Below are 21,909 nucleotides of genomic sequence, written 5' to 3'. Positions count from 1 at the left end.
CGTAAGATAGCATTTTCATGTAAGTTATATTTGCAGTGATTGACATCACCATGACCTTTAGCTGCCTCAGGCTGAGTACAGGCATGCAACCTAGACCTCTTACCTAGCCAGTTTCTGCTAGAGGTTACAAGTCAAGTTGTGCCAGGGGACTTCATATGTCTCCTCTGTGAGTCAGTCTTTATAGATCTTGGCAATCTCTGGAGGATTCTAAGCATCAGAGTGAAATTTCGGTTCACCTAAAAAATGTAGCATCTATGCAATAAATGTACTAATTTGACACCAGAGAAACTGTTTTTCTCTTTTAGTAATTTTTAATGTTGTAGTCTAAGAGAAACAGAAGAGAAAATTGTAATACTATATTAACATTTTAAAGTAGATTTTTCATGTAGATGAAGGAAATAACCTTAGAGATAATAAATTCTGCCCTTTAAAACTTTTTTAATGTTTTATTTTTGTTTTCAAGTACAGAATGGCCTCTTGTAAATTGGTGCCTGGGTTATTTATTTTTATTTTTATTTATTTATTTTTGACATGGAGTCTTGCTCTGTCGCCCAGGCTGGAGTACAGTGGTGCAATCTCCGCTCACTGCAACCTCCACCTCCCAGGTTCAAGCAATTCTCCTGCCTCAGCCTCCCTAGTAACTGGGATTACAGGTGCGATGCCTGTGTTATTTTTAAAAGAGGCAACTGAGGACTTTGCCCAAAGTCCCATTGCTAGCTGGTGGTAGAGCCTAGCCTTCTGTTGCTTGGCCGTGTATTCTTTCCTTTATAAAAAGAAATGTCCACCACTTAGTACAGTAATCCATTGGTACAGTGTCAGACTAAAAATTGGCTGTTTTATGAGTTTGTTTCTTTTTTTCTTTTTTTTTTAATTTTTTTTTTTTTTTTTTTTTTATACTTTAAGTTCTAGGGTACATGTGCACAACGTGCAGGTTTGTTACATATGTATACATGTGCCATGTTGGTGTGCTGCACCCATTAACTCGTCATTTACATTAAGTATATCTCCTAATGCTATCCCTCCTCCCTCGCCCCACTCCACAACAGGCCCTGGTGTGTGATGTTCCTCTTCCTGTGTCCAAGTGATGTCATTGTTCAATTCCCATCTATGAGTGAGAACATGCGGTATTTGGTTTTCTGTTCTTGCAATAGTTTGCTGAGAATGATGGTTTCCAGCTGCATCCATGTCCCTACAAAGGACACAAACTCATCTTTTTTTATGGCTGCATAGTATTCCGTGGTATATATGTGCCACATTTTCTTAATCCAGTCTGTCACTGATGGACATTTGTGTTCATTCCAAGTCTTTGCAAAAATATGCTTCACGAATTTGCGTGTCATCCTTGCACAGGGGCCGTGCTAATCTTCTTTGTATCGTTCCAATTTTAGTATATGTGCTGCCGAAGTGAGCACATGAGTTTGTTTCTTCAACGTATTTTGAAATCTCTGTCTCTCCTGAATCCTCATAGTGCTTTATATTACCTCCCCATGGCATTTATTACTTTCCACTCATATTGTAATCATCTTCTATTAACAAGATTTTTTTTTAGATGAACTGTCTTTGAGAATGGAGTCTGTGTACGTTTCTTCTTTGTGTATTCCTCACAACTCTTAACAGAATGCCTGGCATTCACTAGGTACTCACATTATTAAACATGTACTCATAGAGATTATATTTTGGGTTTGGTAACAATGTGAAACCACAGGAATCTATTTAGTCTACAACATTTTAAGAGGCTGTTTGGCTTACCATCAGATCTAAGTTTGAATTCTGGCTCCATCCTCTTCTTGGCTGTGTGATCTTGAATAGGTCACTTAACATCATTTTCCTCATCTGTAAAATGAGAATATGTGCCCCATCTAGCTTTAAGATTTAGGTAAAATGTATACAAAGGGTCTAGCCTGATGTACTAATAGCTACTCAGTGAATGGTAACTATTATTGTTACATTTGAAATTTATTTTCTATTTATTATAAATGCATTTTAAAATAATATTAAATAGCTCTATTACCTATGTGAAGGATGTGCAGTGAGAAAAAGGTCCATGGTGAAAAACTGACAACATTTTGGTATGGTCAGTAGATTGCCCACTGGGCTTTTTAGCTTACCAGTTGCTTATTTACGATATTTGATTTGGGACTCTTAGGAACTGGTTTACCATACTAAAACTCCAAGAGACTGATGTATAAACTAGAATGGAAGTTTATTAATAAGTCATTAAAAATGTATTCTCACATAGGAAAACAAATGCCACAGTGAATCCAGATTGTAATCAGAAGCTTGCTTGAGGAATAAGGATAGTGGGTTAGGTATCTAGTACTACATTAATCTCCTGCATGAGTCGTGACCTGCCACTTGGCTACGTCAGGGCCCCTTCTCTTCTAGAGAGTGCTAAAGGCACTGCCTAATCACCTCTCATAAATCCCGTTCTGACTTACATAGTTGTCTGCTTTCAGATTGCATGTTCTTAAAGCAGACAGCAAAACACTGGAGGAGGTTTTATACTTACTCATTAGCCTGTCTTTCCTGTTGGAGTTTTACAGCCTCACCTTAGTTGGATTTTGGGATCTTAAACAGACTTCTAAAAATGTTTTAAATTTAAACTTTGTATTAAGTGTACAGAAAGTTTTAAGTATACAAAAACCTAAGGAGGATTATATAATTAACCCCTATGCATTCATCACCTGGCTTCAACAGTTATTAACATGTGGCTCATATTTTATCTGTACTGCCTGCACCTCTCTAGATTATTTTAAAGTAAATTCTAGGCATCATATAATTTTACCTGTAAATATATGACTGTGTATTACTAAGAAATAAGGACTCTTAAAAAAAACACATCTTCAGTACCATTATCATACCAGAAAAATCACTTAATAATTCCTTGATATCTAATAAGTGATCGCAGTTCCCCAGTTGCCTCATCAATGTCTTTTTTTACTATTGGATTATTCAAATCAGCTTCCAAACATGGTCCACACATTATATTTGGTTGGTGTGTTTGTGGATTTCTTTTAGTCTATAACAGCCTCCTTCCCCTCCTTTTCTTGCTGTTTATTTACCCAATTTGTCCTGTGGAATTTTTCACAATCTTTATTTGGCAGACTCATGGTATCCTTTAAAATGTTCCTCTGTTCTGTTTCTGGTAAACTTGTTGCTAGATCTGGGCATGCTGAGATTCAGGTTTTAATTTTTTTCCTCCCAAGCATATGTTATGGGTGGTGTGGTATGCTTCTTGTCTGTTATGTTACACAGGGAGGCACATAACAATGTCTGTCTTGCCATATCTCTTTTTGTATGTTCAGATTGATCATGGAGTTCAGTGTTATTAGCTTCATCCAGCCATTATGAAATTCTTTCCTCCCCTCCCCTCCCTTTCCCTCCCTTCCCTTCTCTGTATGCAGCCAGAATGATCTTTTAAATATAAAATGGATTACATACTACCTACCTTGCTTACAACTCAATAGTGTTCCACTGCTTGTAAACTGACACCTAAACTTCCTACCATAGTCTATAGGAATCTGCATAACCTGGGGTTTATCTGGCTTTCTAAACCTGATTTTATGCCATTCTGTCCTTTGAGAGGCAATGTGGATTATTGTTAATAGCTTGGGCTCTTGTACTAGACTGGGATTGGGGTGTGATCTTGGGTAAGTCACTAAACTGCTCGGTCCCTCTATTTTTTCATATCAAAAATTGATGTTCTAATAGTATCTACTAATAGGATTGTGATGATTAAATAACGCATATCAGTATCAACATTGTGATGATTAAATAATGAATATCAATCACCTACAACAATGCCTGTATAACATAACAAATACCAAATGTTAGCTGTTGTGGTTGCTGCTGGTGTTGATGCTGTTGTTTTTTACGTCTGTGTTCAGCCACACTGGTACTTTTCAATTTCTGGACCTGCTAAGCTCTTGCCAGCCTCAAGATCTTTGCACATCATTCTCATTGTCTCTTGCAACATGACAAACCATCCCAACATTTAGTGGCTTAAAACAACAATCATTTAGCTTACAAATTTGCAAGTTTGGCAGAACTTGTGAGAGGTAGCTCATCTCTGTTCCATATGGCATTGGCTGGGGGTGGCTTAACTGAGGGCTATGGGGTTTACTTTTCAACGGATTACTCATATGGTTGGCAAGATAGTCTTCACTCTTGGCCAGGAAGTCAACTAGGGTGGAGGTCTTGATTCCTCTTGATTCCTTTCTGCAAGCTGCTTGTCCTTACAGCATGGTAGCTGAGTTTTCAGAGTGAGTATCCTAAGAGAAGGAGGCAGAAGCTGAATGGCCTAGTACAATGTAGACTCAAGAAGTACACAGTGTTACTTTTGCCTCATTATTTTGGTTCAGGCAGTCACAAAGGCCCACTCAGGCTTAAGGGGAGAGAGCACATAGACTGTACCTCTTGATAGGGAAATAACAAGGTTTTCTAAAAGAGGGACAGGAGATACTGTTGCAGCCATCTTTGGGGAATGTACTTTGCCATACACATGCTGCTACCTGAACCTGAAACACTATTATCTGTCAGATTCCCACTCTTTAGCAAACTAACCAACTTCAATTAGGTCCCTCTTTTTTCCATTGCCTTTGTTTGCTCTCTTTCTCATCATAGCTCTTCATTTTCCTTGGTAACACTTACCACAGTATGTAATTTTTTAGTCCATGGGTGTTAAGACCTGTTATATACTAAGTACCTAGCATTTGACCTGTTGAAATGTTAAAATGTGTTGTTACTTACAAATCTAAACATCATGAATCACATTTGCACTAAGGAAAGCGTGTTCCAAACTTTGTGGAAAAAAATGGAACAAATACACAGAAACACCAGGAGTCAGTTCTTTAACTCGTTAAATTTCATGCCTTACTCCTTAGCTTAGGGTGAGGATGCAATGAAGAAAAACATAAAAATGTTGGGGTGGGAGGAGAACTCAGTTGGAATAGCTGAATTTTTACTTACCCTCCCCATACTTAAAAAACCCAAACCTGCATATCTGTTTTCTATTCCTCTATCACCCTGTTCATGGCAAGAAGCTTCTAGCTGGTCCTTAAAATATTTTTGTTGAGAAGAAAGCATGATAACTAAGAAATATTTAGTACTCTCAGGGAATAGCCAAATATATTTATTTTACTCAGGGAAAGCAAAACACACCTTCACTCAGTAATAGTGTTTTTTGTTTGTTTTTGTTCTTTTTTTTTACTTTTGGCACACTTCTAACAAGATTGGTTATCAGGTTTCTCAGCACCCAGGAGACTGGGCAGGGAAAAGAGAATAGACTTTTGGAAGTGAGGTATAGATAATAGCAAGGAGAACAGCTGTTGATGGCCTCAGACAGGAAATAGTTTTTCATAACCTTGAGCAATGATGACATTGTAGCCTGGGAATCATAGTAATGTGGGGTAGAAGGTCCCATACATTTTAAAAGAATTTCATTCACTTAACAGATATGGTATGCAGTCTTGCTGGTTGTTGGAGACAAAAGGTGAACAAAATGCACATGCCCCTGCCTTCGTGGAGATTTCATTCTGGGAATGGGGCAGACCTTATGATTAATGTTTGCGAGGTATATCTTTTTCCATCCTCTTTTAACTTATAGGTGTCTTTATATTTAAAATGTTTTTTAAGGTGATCTTCAAAATGGTTTTCTTATAAGCGTCATATAGTTGGTTGTTGCTTTATATACAATCTGACAATTTCTGCCTTTTATTTTTTATTTTTTAAATTTAATTTTATTTTCTAAGAGACAGGGTCTTGCAGTGTTGCCTAGGCTGGACTTCAAATTCCTGAGCTCACCTCAACCTCCCAGGTCGCTGGGACTATAGGCAAATGCCATGGTACCTAGCTAATCTCTGCCTTTTAATTGTGGGTGTTTAGATCATGTACATTTAATATGATTATTGATATGATTGGGTTTAAGTTTACCATCTTATATATGTTCTGTTTGTTCCGTCTGTTCTTTATTCCTCTCCTTTTCTCTTGCGTTACTTTAGATTGAGTATTTTTTATGATTTATTTCATCTCTTTTGTTAGCTTACTAACTATACCTCTTCTTTTTAAATGATTCTTTAGGGTTTATAGTATACATCTTTAACTTATCACAGTCTACCTTTAAGTGATTCATTTTACTACTTCATATATAATAAGAACCTTACAATAATATAGTTTTATCCCCCTGCCTTTGTTATTGTTATATATTTAATTCTAATGTTAAAAATCCCACTTTTTTTTTTTTTTTTTTTTTTTTTTTTGAGACAGAGTCTTGCTCTGTTGCCCAGGCTGGAGTGCAGTGGCATGATCTTGGCTCATTGCAACCTCTGCGTCCCAGGTTCAAGCGACTCTCCTGCCTCAGCCTCCTGAGTAACTGGGATTACATGCACCCACCACCACACCCGGCTAATTTTGTATTTTTAGTAGAGACGGGGTTTTACCATGTTGGCCAGTCTGGTCTTGAACTCCTGACCTCAGGTGATCCACCCATCTTGGCCTCCCAGAGTGTGCTGGGATTACAGGCGTGAGCCACCGTGCCCAGCCGCCTTTTTTTTTTTTTTTTTTTTTTTACCACTTTTGGTGCTCTTCATTCCTTTGAGTAGATCCAGATATCTATATGGAATCATTTTCTTCTTCCTAAAACTTTTCTTTAACATTTTCTCATAGTCAGGTCCACTAATAATGAATTATTTCAGCTTTTGTATGTCTGAGAAAATCTTTGTTCCACTCTCCTGTTTTTACGAGCTTTTTTTTTTTTTAAGGTAAAATTCACATAACATAAACCATTAACCATTTAAAAGTGCAATTCAGTGGCATTTAGTGCATTCACAGTGTTATGTAACCATCACCTCTATGTAGTTCTAAGACATTTTCATTACCCTAAATTGACTTGGGTAAATTCTGAAAGATGAAAGATGTTTTTTGCTGGGTAGAAAATTATTAGGTTGACAAGTTTTTTTTCTTTCTATACTTTATACATATTCTGTCTTCTGGTTTACATTGTTTCCAATGAGAAGTCAACTGCCATTCTTATCTTCATTTGTATGTAATGTGCTCCATACCCCAAGACTGCTTAAGGTTTCATCATTGGCTTTTAAGTGTTTAATTATGATGTCCCTTTGCCCTTGGCATAGTTTTCTTAATTTTTTTTGTGCTTGTGGTTTGTTGAGCTTCTCGGGTCCATGGCTTTATAGTAGTATCAGATTTGGACATTTTTTCAAGCAAAATTCTTAAAATAATTTATTTTGGAAACAGGTCTTGACCTGTTGTCCAGGCTGGAGTGCAGTGGCATGATCACGGCTCACTGAAGCCTCAACCTCCTGGGCTCAAGCATTTCTTCCACCTCAGCCTCTTGAGTAGCCAGGACCACAGGTGTGAGCCACCATTCCCAGCTACTTTTTGTTTTTGTAATATTTTTTAGAGACAGGGTCTTGCCATGTTGCCCAGATGGTCTTGAACTCCTGGCCTCAAGATTCTCCCACCTCAGCCTTCAAAAGTTCTGGGATTACAGGTATGAGCTACCGCACCTGGCCCAATTATTTATAATCCTTCCCACTTTTGAGGACTTCAGTTGCATGCATGTTAGGCTGCTTGAAGTTATCCCACAGTAATCAATCACATTGGTACTATATTTTTTTTTCAGTGTTTTTTTTTGTGTGTGTGTGCTTCGTTTTGGATACTTTAGATTTCTGTCTCATCAAATTAACTAGTTTCCTTTTTTTTTTTTTTTCTGTAATGCCTTATCTGCTTTTTATTTCATCCAGACATATTTTCATCTCTAGAAAACGGATTTGGGGCTTTTTAATACATTCAAGTGTAACTGCTTATGTCTTTGTCTACCTTATTGAACATGTAGACTGTAGTTTTAATAACTATCTTAATGTTCTTGTCTACCTGTTCTATCATCTGTGTCATTTCTAGGTGTGTTTCTGTTGTTGAATTTCCTACTCATTATGGGTTGTGTTTTACTTATCCACTGAATGTTAGATATTTAGGATTATATCTTATTTGGTGCTATTTTTGTATTCTATTCTTTTTTATTTTTTTGAGACAGGGTCTCACTCTTGTTACCCAGGCTGGAGTGCAGTGGTGCAGCCATGGCTCACTGCAGCCTCAACTTTCTGGACTTAAGTGGTCCTCCTACCTCAGCTTCCCAAGTAGCTGGGACTACATGTACACACCACCATGCCCAGCTAATTTTTTGTATTTTTAGTAGAGATGGGGTTTCACCATTTTGCCCAGGCTTGTCTTGAATTCCTGGGCTCAAGTGATCTGCCCGCGTTGGCCTCCCAAAATGCTGGGATTACAGGTATGAGCCACCATGCCCAGACTTGTATTCTTTTAAATATTCTTGAGCTTTGTTCTGAGACTCAGTGAAGTTGATTGGAAACAGTATGATCTTTTCAAAGCTTACTTTTAAGCTGTGTTGTGTGGGACCAGAGCAGCCTTTTACTGTACAGCTAATTTTAGCTCACTACTGAGGAGATGCCTTTATGGAAACTTTACCCAGTGTCCCATGTCCTCTCCCTTCTGGCTGAATGAACATGAATTGTTTCTTGTTTTATGTGATTCCTGGGGATTGTTCTACTTGCTCTTCCTAGTGGCTCTTCTCTGGACTTAGACTGTCTTGTGAAAGGTATGTACTGATCACTACTTAGCTGAAAACATGAGAGGAATCCTCTATAGATTTCGAGTGCTTTTTCTGTACAGCTCACCTCTGTTCAGCTCCCTCCTCTTTAATACTCTGTCCTGCAAATTCTAGCTGCCTTACCTCTCCAAATTTTCAACTTTGTCTTAAACTCAGGGCTCTGTTATGGTTCCCTTCCCTATGCTGTGGCCTGGAGGTCTCTCCAGTGAGTAAGCGAGAATATTTGTAGAGCAAGGTTGTTTCCTGCCTCTCAGAGATCACGGTGCCATGCTATTTATTGTGCAGTGTCTGAAAACTTGTTTTGTATATTTTGTCTAGTGTTTTAGTTATTTAAGGTGGAAGGATAGATCTGGTACTCCCATAAATGTCTGGGGGTAGACTCTTAAAATATCACAGATAAAAATAAAGTTGTAATTGTGACACGTGTCATGAGGAGAGATAACTGGTGCTATGAGAGTGTTTATTTGGAGACTCTGAAAGTGCTGCCCAGTAATCATCCCATACCTAAGTGATGAAAGAAAAAGCAATTAAGATGGAAAGTATGAATTGTAAATGTGTTTTAGATAGATCTGTATCATAAATGATTAGTAATCACTTATATAGACTATTGCTTTATGTGGAGCAAATAAAGCATTGTGATGGTTGAAAAGTATCTTTTTGTACTCCTGTTTCTTTGCATCATTCTTTCATGACACATCACACATTGCAAGTTGATTATTTAGTAGTCTGCCTCCTCTCCCCACTAGACCATTGATTTGACAAGGCTAGGAACTATCTGGTTTACTTGCCATTGTGTCTAACACAAGGCACAAGAGTAGACAGTCAATAAATAAATGTTGAAGGAATGAATAAGGTAATGAGACCATGTTTCATACTTGAGGGTTTTCAGTTATGAAAAGTTTGTTTGCATGAGCAAAGTTAAAATTCTCAGTTTTTAGAAGGGCCTGGCCTAATCAAAGAAATAAAATATTTTCTAACATTTACGTAGAGGTATAATAACTTACATGGGCATATGGCTGTCTTGGAGTGAGAAAATATAATGTATTTTGCCAGCATGACAGTAACAGATTTATAATTTATGAGATTTTGAGTTGGTCATTGAGTTATTCAGAAGTAAAGAAGAAATTTAAGTTTAGTTTCTATTACCAGATACCATACTTTTCTTTGGCAGTAGTGAAAAGTTATGGGCTTTGGAATTAGTCTTGGATTTTAATCCCAGAAATAGCAATGCTAGCTGTGACCGTTGACTAGTTATTTAAACTGCCCCCTCCTCCAAGTCTTGTTATTACTTTTTAAATCTACTTTTATATCTTAGAGTTGTTTGAAATGTAAATGAGACTATATATATAAGGTGTTTACGTGTAATAGGAATTCAACAAAATGTTTTTCTCCACCTTTTCCCCTACTTTTGAGGTGTTTTATTTTTGTAACAGTACTGCTGCTGCTTCTGTTGTTGTTTTATTCTTCTTTAATTTTTCTTTTTGTTTCTGATTCTCTCATTGAATTTCATTATTTTTTAATTCTTTTTGCTTCTGAAACAGTGCTATTTCTAAATGACATGTTGGTTTGCTATTTAGTGAAATGAGAATAATAGACTTACTACTCAACTACGCTTGTTACTTTTGAGCAATTGCTATAACTTGTCCCATGACAGTAATTTGTTATTCTTGAGCTTTAATTTTCATCAGATTACACTGTAGTCGAAGACACCCAGTTGGCAAACATACTGCCTAAAATTGCTTTAATAAATATAAAGTTCCTCTTATTAAGATTTTATGCTGGCTTTCAGTCATTCTGTGACTATTAAACATTCTTAATAAAAAACACATACAATAGAATTTAGAATAATTCTAGGTGGCAGAGAGCTGATAGATTTTAACTGGATGATGGTTTGTATCATTATTATTGTATTAGTTTTCTATGTCTACTATAAGAAATTACACAAACTTGGTGGCTTAAAACAACACACATTCATTCTCGTATGGTTCTAGAGGTCAGAAGTATGAAAGCAGTTTAACTGGGCTGAAATCAAAGTGTCAGAAGCCCACACTCCTTCAGGAGGCTGTAGGGGACAATGGTTCCCTTGACTTTGTTAGCTTCTAGAACTGCATTCCCGGTTCATGGCGTCTCCCTTCATCTTCAAAGCCAGCACAGGGAATCTTCAAATCTGTATCTTCCTTCATCATATCACCTTCTGTAGCTAAGTGTCCCTCTGCATCCCTCTTGTGAAGATAGTTATGATTACATTTAGGGCCCACGTGGCTAATTCAGGGTAATCACCCGTCTCAAGATCCTTAACTTAATCACATCTGCAAAATCCCTTTTGCCAAATAAGGCAACATTCACAGCTTCTAGGTCTAGGTTTCTTTGGGGGCCATTATTCAGCCTTCTATACTCATTTGAAGGGGCTATCAATAAATTCAATTTTTCAAATGTTAGAGTGTTTTTTATGCAGTCCTACATTTAAAAGCCTGTCAGTTTATTTAAGTCTTCTGTTGATCTTCCCTCTTCTGTTTCCAGTTTCACCCAGTGAAGTATGTTTTTCCTCCTGTGCCTGTGTCACAAATATTTAATTGTGATGATTCAGAAGAAAAAACCTACCTTATTGCATCATTTTCAAAGAAATAATAAGTACTTTCTAGAATAGGCCATATTAAAATTTATTTTTACAGAATCCAGCTTTTTTTTTTTTTTTTTTTTGTCAGAGTCTCGCTCTGTCACCCAGGCTGGAGTGCAGTGGCACAATCTCAGCTCACTGCAACCTCTGCCTCCTGGGTTCAAGTGATTCTCTGGCCTCAGCCTCCTAAGTAAGTAGGATTACAGGCACCCACCATCATACCCAGCTAGTTTTTGTATTTTTAGTAGATACAGAATTTCACCATGTTGGTCAGGCTGGTCTTGAACTCCTGACCTCAGGTGATCTGCCTGCCTTAGCCTCCCAAAGTGCTAGGATTACAGGCATGAGCCATTGTGCCTGGCCTATGGTTGATTTTTGACAGATTGGAATTATTTTTTAATGACATCTTAAGACAACTTAAGATCATTGCACAGAGTGTGAGTTAAAAATGATCCAGGTTGTTTGACAAACACTTTAGTATTTTATTTATTTATTTATTTATTTATTTATTTTGTATTTAAGTAGAGACGAGGTTTCACCATGTTGCCCAGGCTGGTCTCGAACTCCTGAGCTCAGGCAATCCGCCTGCCTCGACCTCCCAAAGTGCTAGGATTACAGGCATGAACCACTGTGCCCAGCCTAGTATTTTATATCTCTAACTAAATTCTAAAGCTTTCTTTTGAACCATCCAGTAAAATTTTCATTGGCCAATTTAAGTTTTGGCATGTTACAGACCCCTTTATCCTTCTATAATCTGAACACCATGCATAAAGGTATTATTTCTTATAAAGAGTTTCTGAAATGAGAGTAGAATAAGTGTTTCAATGCATGTAAGATTTGTTGGAGTTCTACAGCAAAGGCATATGGAAATCAGTACAGAACGGTAATAGAAAGAACTCTGATTTTGGAAACGGAAGATGTAGTTTCTAATCCTGACTCTTTAAATGCCTCATTGTAAGTATAAAAATGGTCTTGTTAAAATGCCATTTCTACTTCCCAAGATTAATTATGAATACAATTAATAGTCCATGCAAAACTGAAAATAATAACTTATTGTACCAATGCAGTCATTTTTAGAATTTTGTTATTCAGTCTGTGGCATATCTTTAGGTATGCCTTCATCATCTTCTATCTACTGACATTTCTTACCAAGGAAGGAGAAAATAAAACCAGGATAAAGACTGATTAAAAAAAAAAACCAAAAAAACTTGTGAAGCATGCTTACAATTCCTGGCTAAACTTAGATTTAGAATTTATCATGGACCTGTTTTCTATCTCCTCTTAGTTTTTATTGCAATTTAAAGGTGGTTGTACTGAAGCATTCATGTCATTGTCTTCTCTCAGATTTCAGGTATTGGCTCTCAAAAACTGTTAGACATTTCAGAAATTTCCCTAGACTCTTGTCCAAACATGAACATTTAAAAATGACAATTGATTAGTGTATTGATTACTCTTTAAATGTTGGATAATCCGAGAACCTCCCTGTTCAATTTGAACAGATTGCTTTTTAGCAGAATGCTGCTGCCTTTGAAGTTTGTGATCTAAAAAAATCCATATCCAGTGGCCTCATATCCAGCCAACAGAAGGGATAGTGGCGGAGATAGAACTTGTGAATGAGAAAAGCTCAGCCCATGTGGGCCAAATTACCATGGAAAGAAAAAAATCTCTTCCTCTTATAGGAAGTAAATGGTAAATCTGAACAATGAGCTTAAAGACACTTAAATTTAAAAGGTATGATTACTTTTACCCAGTAAAAGTAAGTTGTCCAATAAATAGTTTCTGGATTATAACTAATTCTTAACGTCAGTTTGGAAGAAGTCCTAGAAATACGAAAAATTACAGGTGAGGCTAGACTGCTGTGATGCTGTGATATATATTGTTTTTTGTCCACAGTTCCTGGCTCATAACTTTCATAGCCTTTGTTACAGACTCTATAATGTTATAATGTTGAGGTGCTTTAGCCTCAGAAGCAGGTCTCAGGAAACAGAATTTCTCTCCAACCCGTTTTTTGTCCTACTTTTACTTACCCAAGGCAGGACTCTGATCTGATTGTGAATCAGGAAGATCCTCATTTCAGAGAGGGTCCTGCCCCATACTCTAGAGAAGGAGTGTGCACAGAAAGGCCAGAAAAATCTGAAGAGATAGGCCTCACTGGGTTTTTTCAGTTTATTAGTATTAAATTATACCCTTTTTGTCCAATCACATTTTGGCGTGGTTGTCGATGCTTCATTCATGGCTATCCAGTGAAGTCTCCGTAAAAGGGCTAAGAGAACAGGGTTTGGGGAGCTTCTGGATTGCTAAATGTGTGTGAAGGTTCCTGGAGGGTGGCATGCCTGGAGAGAGCCTGGAAGCTTCACACCCTTTCCCCCATACTTTGCCCTACACATTTCTTCATCTGTATTCTTTTACATCCTTTATAATAAACTGGTAAACTGAAGTGTTTTCCTGAGTTCTATGAGCTATTCCAGCAAATCATTTGAACTCAAAGAGAGGGTTGTAGAACCCCAACTCAAAGCCAGTTGGTCAGAATTTCTGGAGACCCAGACTGGCAATGGGTGTCTAAAGAGAAGGCAGTTTTGGGGGACTGAGCTCTCAGCCTGTGCGGTCTGACACTATACTACCTCCAGGTAGATAGTATCGAAATTAAATTAGAGGACACCCAGATGGTGTCCACTGCAAAAGTGATTGCTTCAGGTGGTTGGTGGGGAGAAATCCCCCACATTTAGTCACAGAAGTCTTCTGTTTGTGTTAATTGTTGTAGTGTGAGGGAAAAAATAAACATGGCTTGAGTTCATGTTTTTTCCACTCAGAACTGTTTTCTTAGAACCCTTTCATTTTCATCATTTCAATTGGAAGAGATGTGGAAGAGGTGAGCAATGCCATCAATGCAGATGGTAGATTCCTGAGCAATGTTGATGACTGGATTCCTATTTATATAGTATTTGGGGGCTTTGTGCTATTACTATTGTCAGGTATAATATTTCAGTAACAACGGTGAGAGAACTGTGAAGATCCTGGTACTAGCATCCAGAGTAAGTGACAAGTTATTGATATATCTTCATACTTGTCTCTTTACTGAATTTTATTGACAGAGTGGGATAGTACAAGCAACAGAATTATGATTACTGTTAAGCACTTTTCAGGGTACCTGAGTGTTTTCATGAGGTGTATATATGTGCATTGATAACACTTACCTTTTATCTGTATTTTGAAGACAGTTTGTGCTGTAGTACTTGATTGGAATTATAGTGTGGTTTGGAAGGCTCTGAAAACTTATTTTCAGTCATTACAATTATCCTAGTTCTTAAGTCTTCTTTCTGCACGGGAAAATAATCTGTATTTTGATAGAATGATCCCACTTCTATAACAGATTACAAAAAATAATAATAGTGTTAGCCTGTTGAGGCTTTGAGACTAGAAGTTGGTTATTCATTCCAAAGCATCTCATATTTGCTTTAGACATTGGCTAGATTTTATCACATGTGGTATTCTGAGAAGGATGACAGAATATTTTGATAAAGTATGAGGTTCAAAAATACCTTCTGCTTTTCCCCTGCTGCTGTTCTCACCTGAATTTGTTTCTTTCAGGCAAAAAAAAAAAAAAAAAAAAAAATCTAAGAATTTAATTTTTTCAGCATTTATTGAACACCTCGCATGGGTCAGGCATGAGTTTGGTGACAGCGATGAACTGTCAGGTTTACATGATAAAATAATTATTCTCCCATTCAGTGACTCAGTATAAGATAAAGATACAGGCTCTAGAGCCAGACAGTATGCCAGCTCTATAATGTGTCATCTTGAGCAGTTACATACTGTCTGTATGCTTCAGGTTCCTCATCTTCAAAAGAGGGATAGTAATAACAACTTCATAAAGGCTGAGAGTTCAGTAACACAGGCACAGTGCTTAGAACAGTGTCTGACCACGTGTTAAGCTCTTTAAAATGTTAATTATAGCCAAAGAATGTACCACATACCCATTTTATAGGTTTAGGCCTTTGTCTTCAGATTTAGGAGTAGCATATTTAAATTTCTGAGTTTGAATTATGCAGCCTGTGGCTTCCCTCCTTTAGGACAAATGATGGAAGTTGTTGTTGAGTAATTTTAATTTGTGTGCTCAATTTATAAAAGGAAAATTGCTGAGACATCACATAATTCCAACTGCGGAAGGTTAGAAATTGTCATCAGCTTTTTTCCTGTCACTATTACTTTTTTGACTCCATCAATAATGTTTAAGCTATTCAGTTTTCATTATGTTAGATCTGTAACCATTCAGTTTCTGCAGAGAATTTTTAATATTTTGTAAAATCAGGAACAAGGTAAAACAGGATAGTTGAAAACACATTGTTGAAAAGAAAAAGATGAATAGATGTAGTGGGAACCTGAGATGATATCATCATCAGAGTAGAAAACAACCTGACTGAGTTTCTTGGCAAATGAGTGAGGAGTGTATTGAGTTGTAGTCTTGTTTGGGTGTAACAGCAAACAGATGATTTTTTTGCCTAGCACTGTCATTAAGATACTGAGTGGTTTGGTGATCCAATGGGAGTTTCTTTTATCAATCTGTTAAACAATTCAAGGGAGAACTTTAAATCTTAATTCAGTGAAGGCATCTTTTAGGGAACTGAGATAATCAGAAATTTGCTGTCTCACTATATTACCAATACAGGGAGAAAGAATTTAGTCTTAGAAAGTTTAGAAAGACCAGGAGCAGTGGCTCATGCCTATAATCTCAGCTCTTTGGGAGGCCAAGGCAGGATGATCCCTTGAAGCCAGGAGTTCTAGATCAGCCTGGGCAACAAAGTGAGATCCCGTCTCTATAAAAAAAAAAAAAAAAATTGGTTGGGCATGATGGTACACATCTTTAGTCCCAGCTACTTGGGAGGCTGACTGGAGAAGATCACTTAGCCTAGGAGTTTGGGGCTGCAGTGAGCTGTAAGCTATGAGCATGCTACTGCACTTCAGCCTGGGAGACAGACTGAGAGCCTGTCTCTTTTTTTCTTTTTTAAAAAAGAAAATTTAGAATAGTTAACAGGCTCCAAAAACAAATACTTTTGCTATTTCTGCCAAAGTACCTACAAAACAGAAAAGAGTAAATACATTTAGGATATACTGGTGATAGGATGGTGTCAAATTTTTTTAATGTTACGGTGTAACTTAGAAATTTATATAAACTTTTCAGTTTTCACTGTAGTCTAGCCATACCTAGTATTGGAATAAAGTTTTTAAAATTGTTGTCATGATGTTAAATTGTTGCAGGGTGATATGTTGTGCTCATGCTGCTGTTTGTAGTACCTTTGTAATTATTATTACCACTTCTGTCTCTTTTCTTAAGAAATAAGACTACTTCTTTTCAAATGTCTCAAAAGAGCACTCGATTGAGATTCTAGAACTCTTTCATATAATGAGAGGCTGTTTTTGATTAAGAAATATTTAAGAGTTAGGTATTACCACTTTGTCCAGACTCCAGGGCATGAATTTTAAAAGAACTGAAAATAACTGGTTCTTAAATGGTTGGATGAGGCAACTGAAATTGGAGTTCTAATATTAATATAATCCATTTGAATATTGTGGAATGTCTGCCAAATACAAATCTTTAGTATAAGGGTGTCCAGTCTTTTGACTTCACTGGGCCATATTGGAAGAGGAAGAATTGTCTTGGGCCACACATAAAATACACTAACACTAACGATAACTGAGGAGCTTAAAAAAAAAAATCACAAAAAAGTCTGATAATGTTTAAGAAAGTTTACAAATTTGTGTTGGGCCACATTCAAAGCTGTTTGAGCTTCATGTGGTCCACAGGCCTGAGTTGGGCAAGCTTGCTTTAGTAGAAGTGATACTTTTTCTATTTATCATTTGGTTCAGCTATTATTTATCTGTACTTGTTTAGTTAAACCATCATCTTTTATGCTGTGATAACTGGAGAACCAGTTAGGAATTTTTATCCAGCTTTAGATGATTGGCTTCTTTAAAGTTCATATTTATGGGATTCCTCAGGGCAAGCTTGCTGGTTCACAATTAAAGCTATATTGGTAGTTAAAGCTTACTTGTGTAGGATAACTTGTATGGGATAACTGCACTACAGAGAGAATTCTGAACAGACATAGTTGATGGCAAAACTTGGTCAGTTGGAAATTTGTGGCTGATTTCTTTTGTAAGAAACATTCTCCGGACAAGAGTATCCCCAAATCTGTTTGCTAGATGAATCCAATATCACTGGGGCTATAATTTTTTTTTTTATTAAAAACACTTTTTTAGAGGCAGGGTCTCACTCTGTTGCCCAGCTGGAGTATAGTTGCACAAACATTGCTCACTATAACCTCAAACTTTTGGGCTCAAGCGATCCTCCTGCCTCAGTCTCCTGAGTAGCTGGGACATAGGCATGCACCATCATGTCTGGCCAACTTTTTTTTTTTTTTTTTTTTAGTAGAGTCTCACTTAGTGGTCCAGGTTGGTCTTAACTCCTGGGCTCAAGTGATTAAACTTCTGGGCTCAAGTGATTCTCCTACCTCAGCCTCCCATTCCTGGGAATACAAGCATGAGCCACCACACCCGGACTAGGGCTGTACTATTTTCAACTGGCATTTACTTTGTTAAAAAATTTAAAGCATGTCATGTTCAGTAAAGTGCACAAATCTGCAGTCTATGGATGTATTTATTTAAGACAATATTCCACTAGCTGTGTATTTAAAAGCAAGCAAATACATTGGATTAAAAAATTATTTGCTTAAAAAAACCATTTTTCTTAAAAATATATGTTCACATAGAAAATTGAGATAAGAAAAAATAAGTCACTTGTAGTTCCACCATCAACAACTCTAAACATTTTGGTATATAAGCATTCATTCATTTATTATTGTTTTCTGAATATCTAATATGTGCCAGAAATTTGAGATGCTGAGGATACAGCAATGATTAGAACAGTTAAAATCCTTGCCTTTGAGGAGATTATACTTTACTTGGGGGAAAGGGACAATATATAAGATAGTATATTGTGTGTCAGATGGTGATAAGTACCATGGGGGAAAATAAAAGAAATAAAGGGAAGAGGGAGTCCTGGAAGGGACTGTAATTTTTACATAGAATGACCAAGAACGGCTCTACTGAGAAGGTAACATTAGAGCCAAGACCTGGAGGAGAGGAAGAAACATACTGGGCAGACCTGAGGGAAAAGAGCACTTCAGGCAAAGGCCATGACAGGGGCAGTGCCTGGCGTGTTTGAGGAACATCAGGAAGGCCACTGTGACTGGAACAAAAGAGGGCAAAGGACAAATGACGGTAGACAGGGAGGAGGGGGTTGTGGCCTCTAGTTGCTCTCCCTCCTGGCTACGCATGCGAATCACCTTAGAGGCTCTTAAAAACAACTGATGCTGAGCTCCCCACCCAGGCCACTGATTCGGGGTGTAGAAACTGATTTCTAATGTGCAGCCAGGGTTGAGAAACACTGGCACAAGGCCTTTAGGCCATTTTTTTTTTTCTTTTCTTTTCTTTTTTTTTTTTTTTTTGAGGTGGAGTTTTGCTCTTGTTCCCCAGTCTGGCGTGCAAATGGTGTGATCTCACTGTAAACTCTGCCTCCCAGGTTCAAGCAATTCTCCTGCCTCAGCTTCCTGAGTAGCTGGGATTACAGGCATGCACCACCATACCCAGCTAATTTTTTGCATTTTTAGTAGAGATGGGGTTTCACCATGTTGGTCAGGCTGGTCTTGAACTCCTGACCTCAGGTGATCCGCCTGCCTCAGCCTCCCAGAGTGCTGGGATAGCATACGCATGAGCCACTGCTCCCGGCCTCCTTTAGGCCATTTTAAGGACTTTGTATTTTACTGTGAGTGAGATGGGAAGCCATTGGAGAGTTGTGAGGAATGATCTACCTGACTTATGTTTTATTATTTTAAAATTATATATTATTGAATGTTCCAGACATACAGAAAAGGACTCATCATCCGACCCACTTTAATAGCCATCTGCATTTTCTCATGCTTACTTTATTCTGCCTCCCCACCCCACCTTTTTTTTCCTAGAGTATTTCAATGCTAGGTTGAGTTTTTAGAAGGATCACTCTGGTGTCTGTGTTGAGAGGAGGAGAGGCAGAGCAAGGGCTGAAGTAAGTGTATCCTCCGTGTATTTTTTTCTTAGGCTTTATAGACATGTTTTTATACAGTATCCACTTATTTGTAAACTATTTTCTTTATTATATTGCACATTTTATGTCACTGGATATGCTACAACTTTGTTTTCTCATGGCTATATAGTGGCTTTTGATATGCATTGCCAAGGTGTTTTTCAGAAAGACTTTACTAATTTATACTCCCACCAGCTGCTTTGGAAAGTGTCAGGTTTCCTTAAGCTCTCACTAACATTGAATTTAGTCATTAAAAATGTTTTCTATTTTGACAGGTAAAAAAAGATAACTCATGGTTTTAATTTTAGTTATTTGATGTCCAGTGGTTTAATTCCATTTTCATCTGTGTTAAAAACTAGGCTTTTATCATTTGCTAGCTGTGCGATTTTAAGTCACTCAGGAGCACTGTTTTCATACTATAAGATGGGTGTTGTGTATCTGCTTCACAGAATTTTCATGAATGTTAAATAGAAGCATTTTGTATGCCCAGGTCTTCAAACCTTTTGATCATGTTCTGCAGGGGAAAAAAAAAATGCATCTTACATTGTGACAAGCATATATAAATATGTGGCTGAAAGTTTCTTGGAACAAGATATATGTCCTCAACAAGTACGATGCACTTTTGATATTTTGCATTTTCATTCACTTTTAAAAATACCCCTTTTGACCATTAAATTGATCATGACTCCCTGGATTGTAACCTGGGGTTTGAAAAATACTGTAGTAAGCTTGTCTTGTTAAGGTGCCCGTTTATCTATAGGATTCCCTTTCTCAGGTAGCTCAGAAGTCAATCTCCCTCTACCTCTAATATAATTCACTTTCAGGAAAGCTAAATAGGGAAAAGGCCTCCCACTTAGATTATTGTATTCCTGTATCATATTTTTGGTCAGTGAAAAATGTTAATTGCTTTTCACAGTCAGAAAATGTATTTGGGTTTCTATGATGCCATGATGACTGGGTTGTATTAACACTGCTTTTATGAAATAGAGCTAATGCATCCAAGCACAAATACCACATCACTACAGGGATTATATTAGCAAAACCCAAAATTGAGACATTAGCTGACAAAAAATGCAAGTAATGTGGGGCGAGGTAGCTTGTGTCCAGTGTCCCAGCGGGAGGCTGGGGTGAGAGGATCCCTTGAGCCCAGGAGTTCAAGTTAGGCCTGGGCAACATAACCCCATCTCTTAAAAATAATAATTAAAAAAAACAAAGTATAAGTCACATTTAATTATATTTAATATAGCCCATTTTCAACAGAAAAAAATAAAATAATATGAAACCTGGATAATCTTGGGAAATTGAGACTGTATGACTACCATACATAAAATAACAGATGCTATTCATTGGTAGACTTGTAGCTAGATGACTTGAGGACCATGCAGAAAAGACTTAGCTGTAATTAGTACCTGTGACTAGACAAAACTTGATCAGATGAGTCACTTCCAAGTCTGAGGGATGTTGGAAAGAAAATTGCATAGAGAAAGAGAGTGGGAATTTACTGTTTGAAAAACACTCAGGAGTTTAACTTATTTGGCAATAGAACTGTGTTATTTTTGACCTCTAGTTTAACATTAAATATGTTTTGTGTAAATTGTTTTTTGATGCTGAGCCAGGAAAACATTTTAAGCAGCTCTAAGTTAAAAGTTTGACTAACATGCATTTACTTACTCCTCCATTACCTCCACAGCTCACCCTTTCACAATGAAATAATTTAGAGGAGTATCAGAAACACTTTGGTATGGAAAAATAAAAACTAAATTTTATACCGAATAAAAACTAAATTTTATACCAAAGGACCATAATTTACCTTTATGTGGTTCGAATTGGATATATGAGATGTGGTTTGAGTGCTGAATTTTAGACTCTGGCTTTTTCACTATTGGAGCTAAAATAAGGTTTTAAACAAGCTCAGAAATGAGTATAGCAATTTGTTGGGCTCAGATGGCCCAGAAATACATGAATAGCTGCTTAAGCTCACTAGTGGTCAGGGATATGCAAATTGAAACTACAGTGAAATACAATTTCATGTCCAAAATTGGCACAAATTAAAGATGTTATGTGGACATTACCAAATGTTAGGAGAGTGTGGTGTAAAACTAATGAGTGTAAATTGGTACAGGTGCTGTGACTTGTGCTGATACCCTATGACTAGGAATTTTGCTTCTAGTGTATCTCTTGTGTGTGTGCACAAGAAAACGTACAGGAACATTGTTTGTAATGCTAGTTTGTAACAGTGCAAAAATGAGAACTACCTATATGTCTGTTGGTAAGGAACTGGCTACAGAAAATATTGTCTAGTCCAACATTCTCCACAAGAAATACGACGTGAACAACATGTTATTTGAAATTTAGTTTTAAGGTTCTAAAAAGGAAGTCAAAATCAATTTTTATATATTTTGACACAGTTTATCCAAAATGCTATCTTTTTTAAAGTGATTAACGTAAAAATCATGGAGCTATATTACATTTTAAAAAAAATACTGTCTTTGAAATCCATTATGTATTTTGCATTTAGAGCACATCTCA

The 21,909-nt window shown here is 37.1% G+C and overlaps 1 protein-coding gene and 1 non-coding gene across 10 annotated transcripts in view; one reads left to right on the top strand and one right to left on the bottom strand.

The window, feature by feature from the left end:
• Positions 1 to 21,909, top strand: part of HOMER1 (homer scaffold protein 1) — a 164,901-nt gene that overhangs the window by 24,700 nt on the left and 118,292 nt on the right. The window lies entirely within an intron of this gene.
• Positions 1,311 to 1,412, bottom strand: LOC116275046. Its single transcript, XR_004184020.1, has one exon. It is a non-coding gene; the product is annotated as a U6 spliceosomal RNA (small nuclear RNA).

This window comes from Papio anubis, chromosome 5 (assembly GCF_008728515.1).
Source record: "Papio anubis isolate 15944 chromosome 5, Panubis1.0, whole genome shotgun sequence".
Taxonomy (NCBI): Eukaryota; Metazoa; Chordata; class Mammalia; order Primates; family Cercopithecidae; genus Papio; species Papio anubis.
Note: the sequence above shows the minus strand (reverse complement) of the source record. Positions and strands in the feature narration are given on the sequence as shown.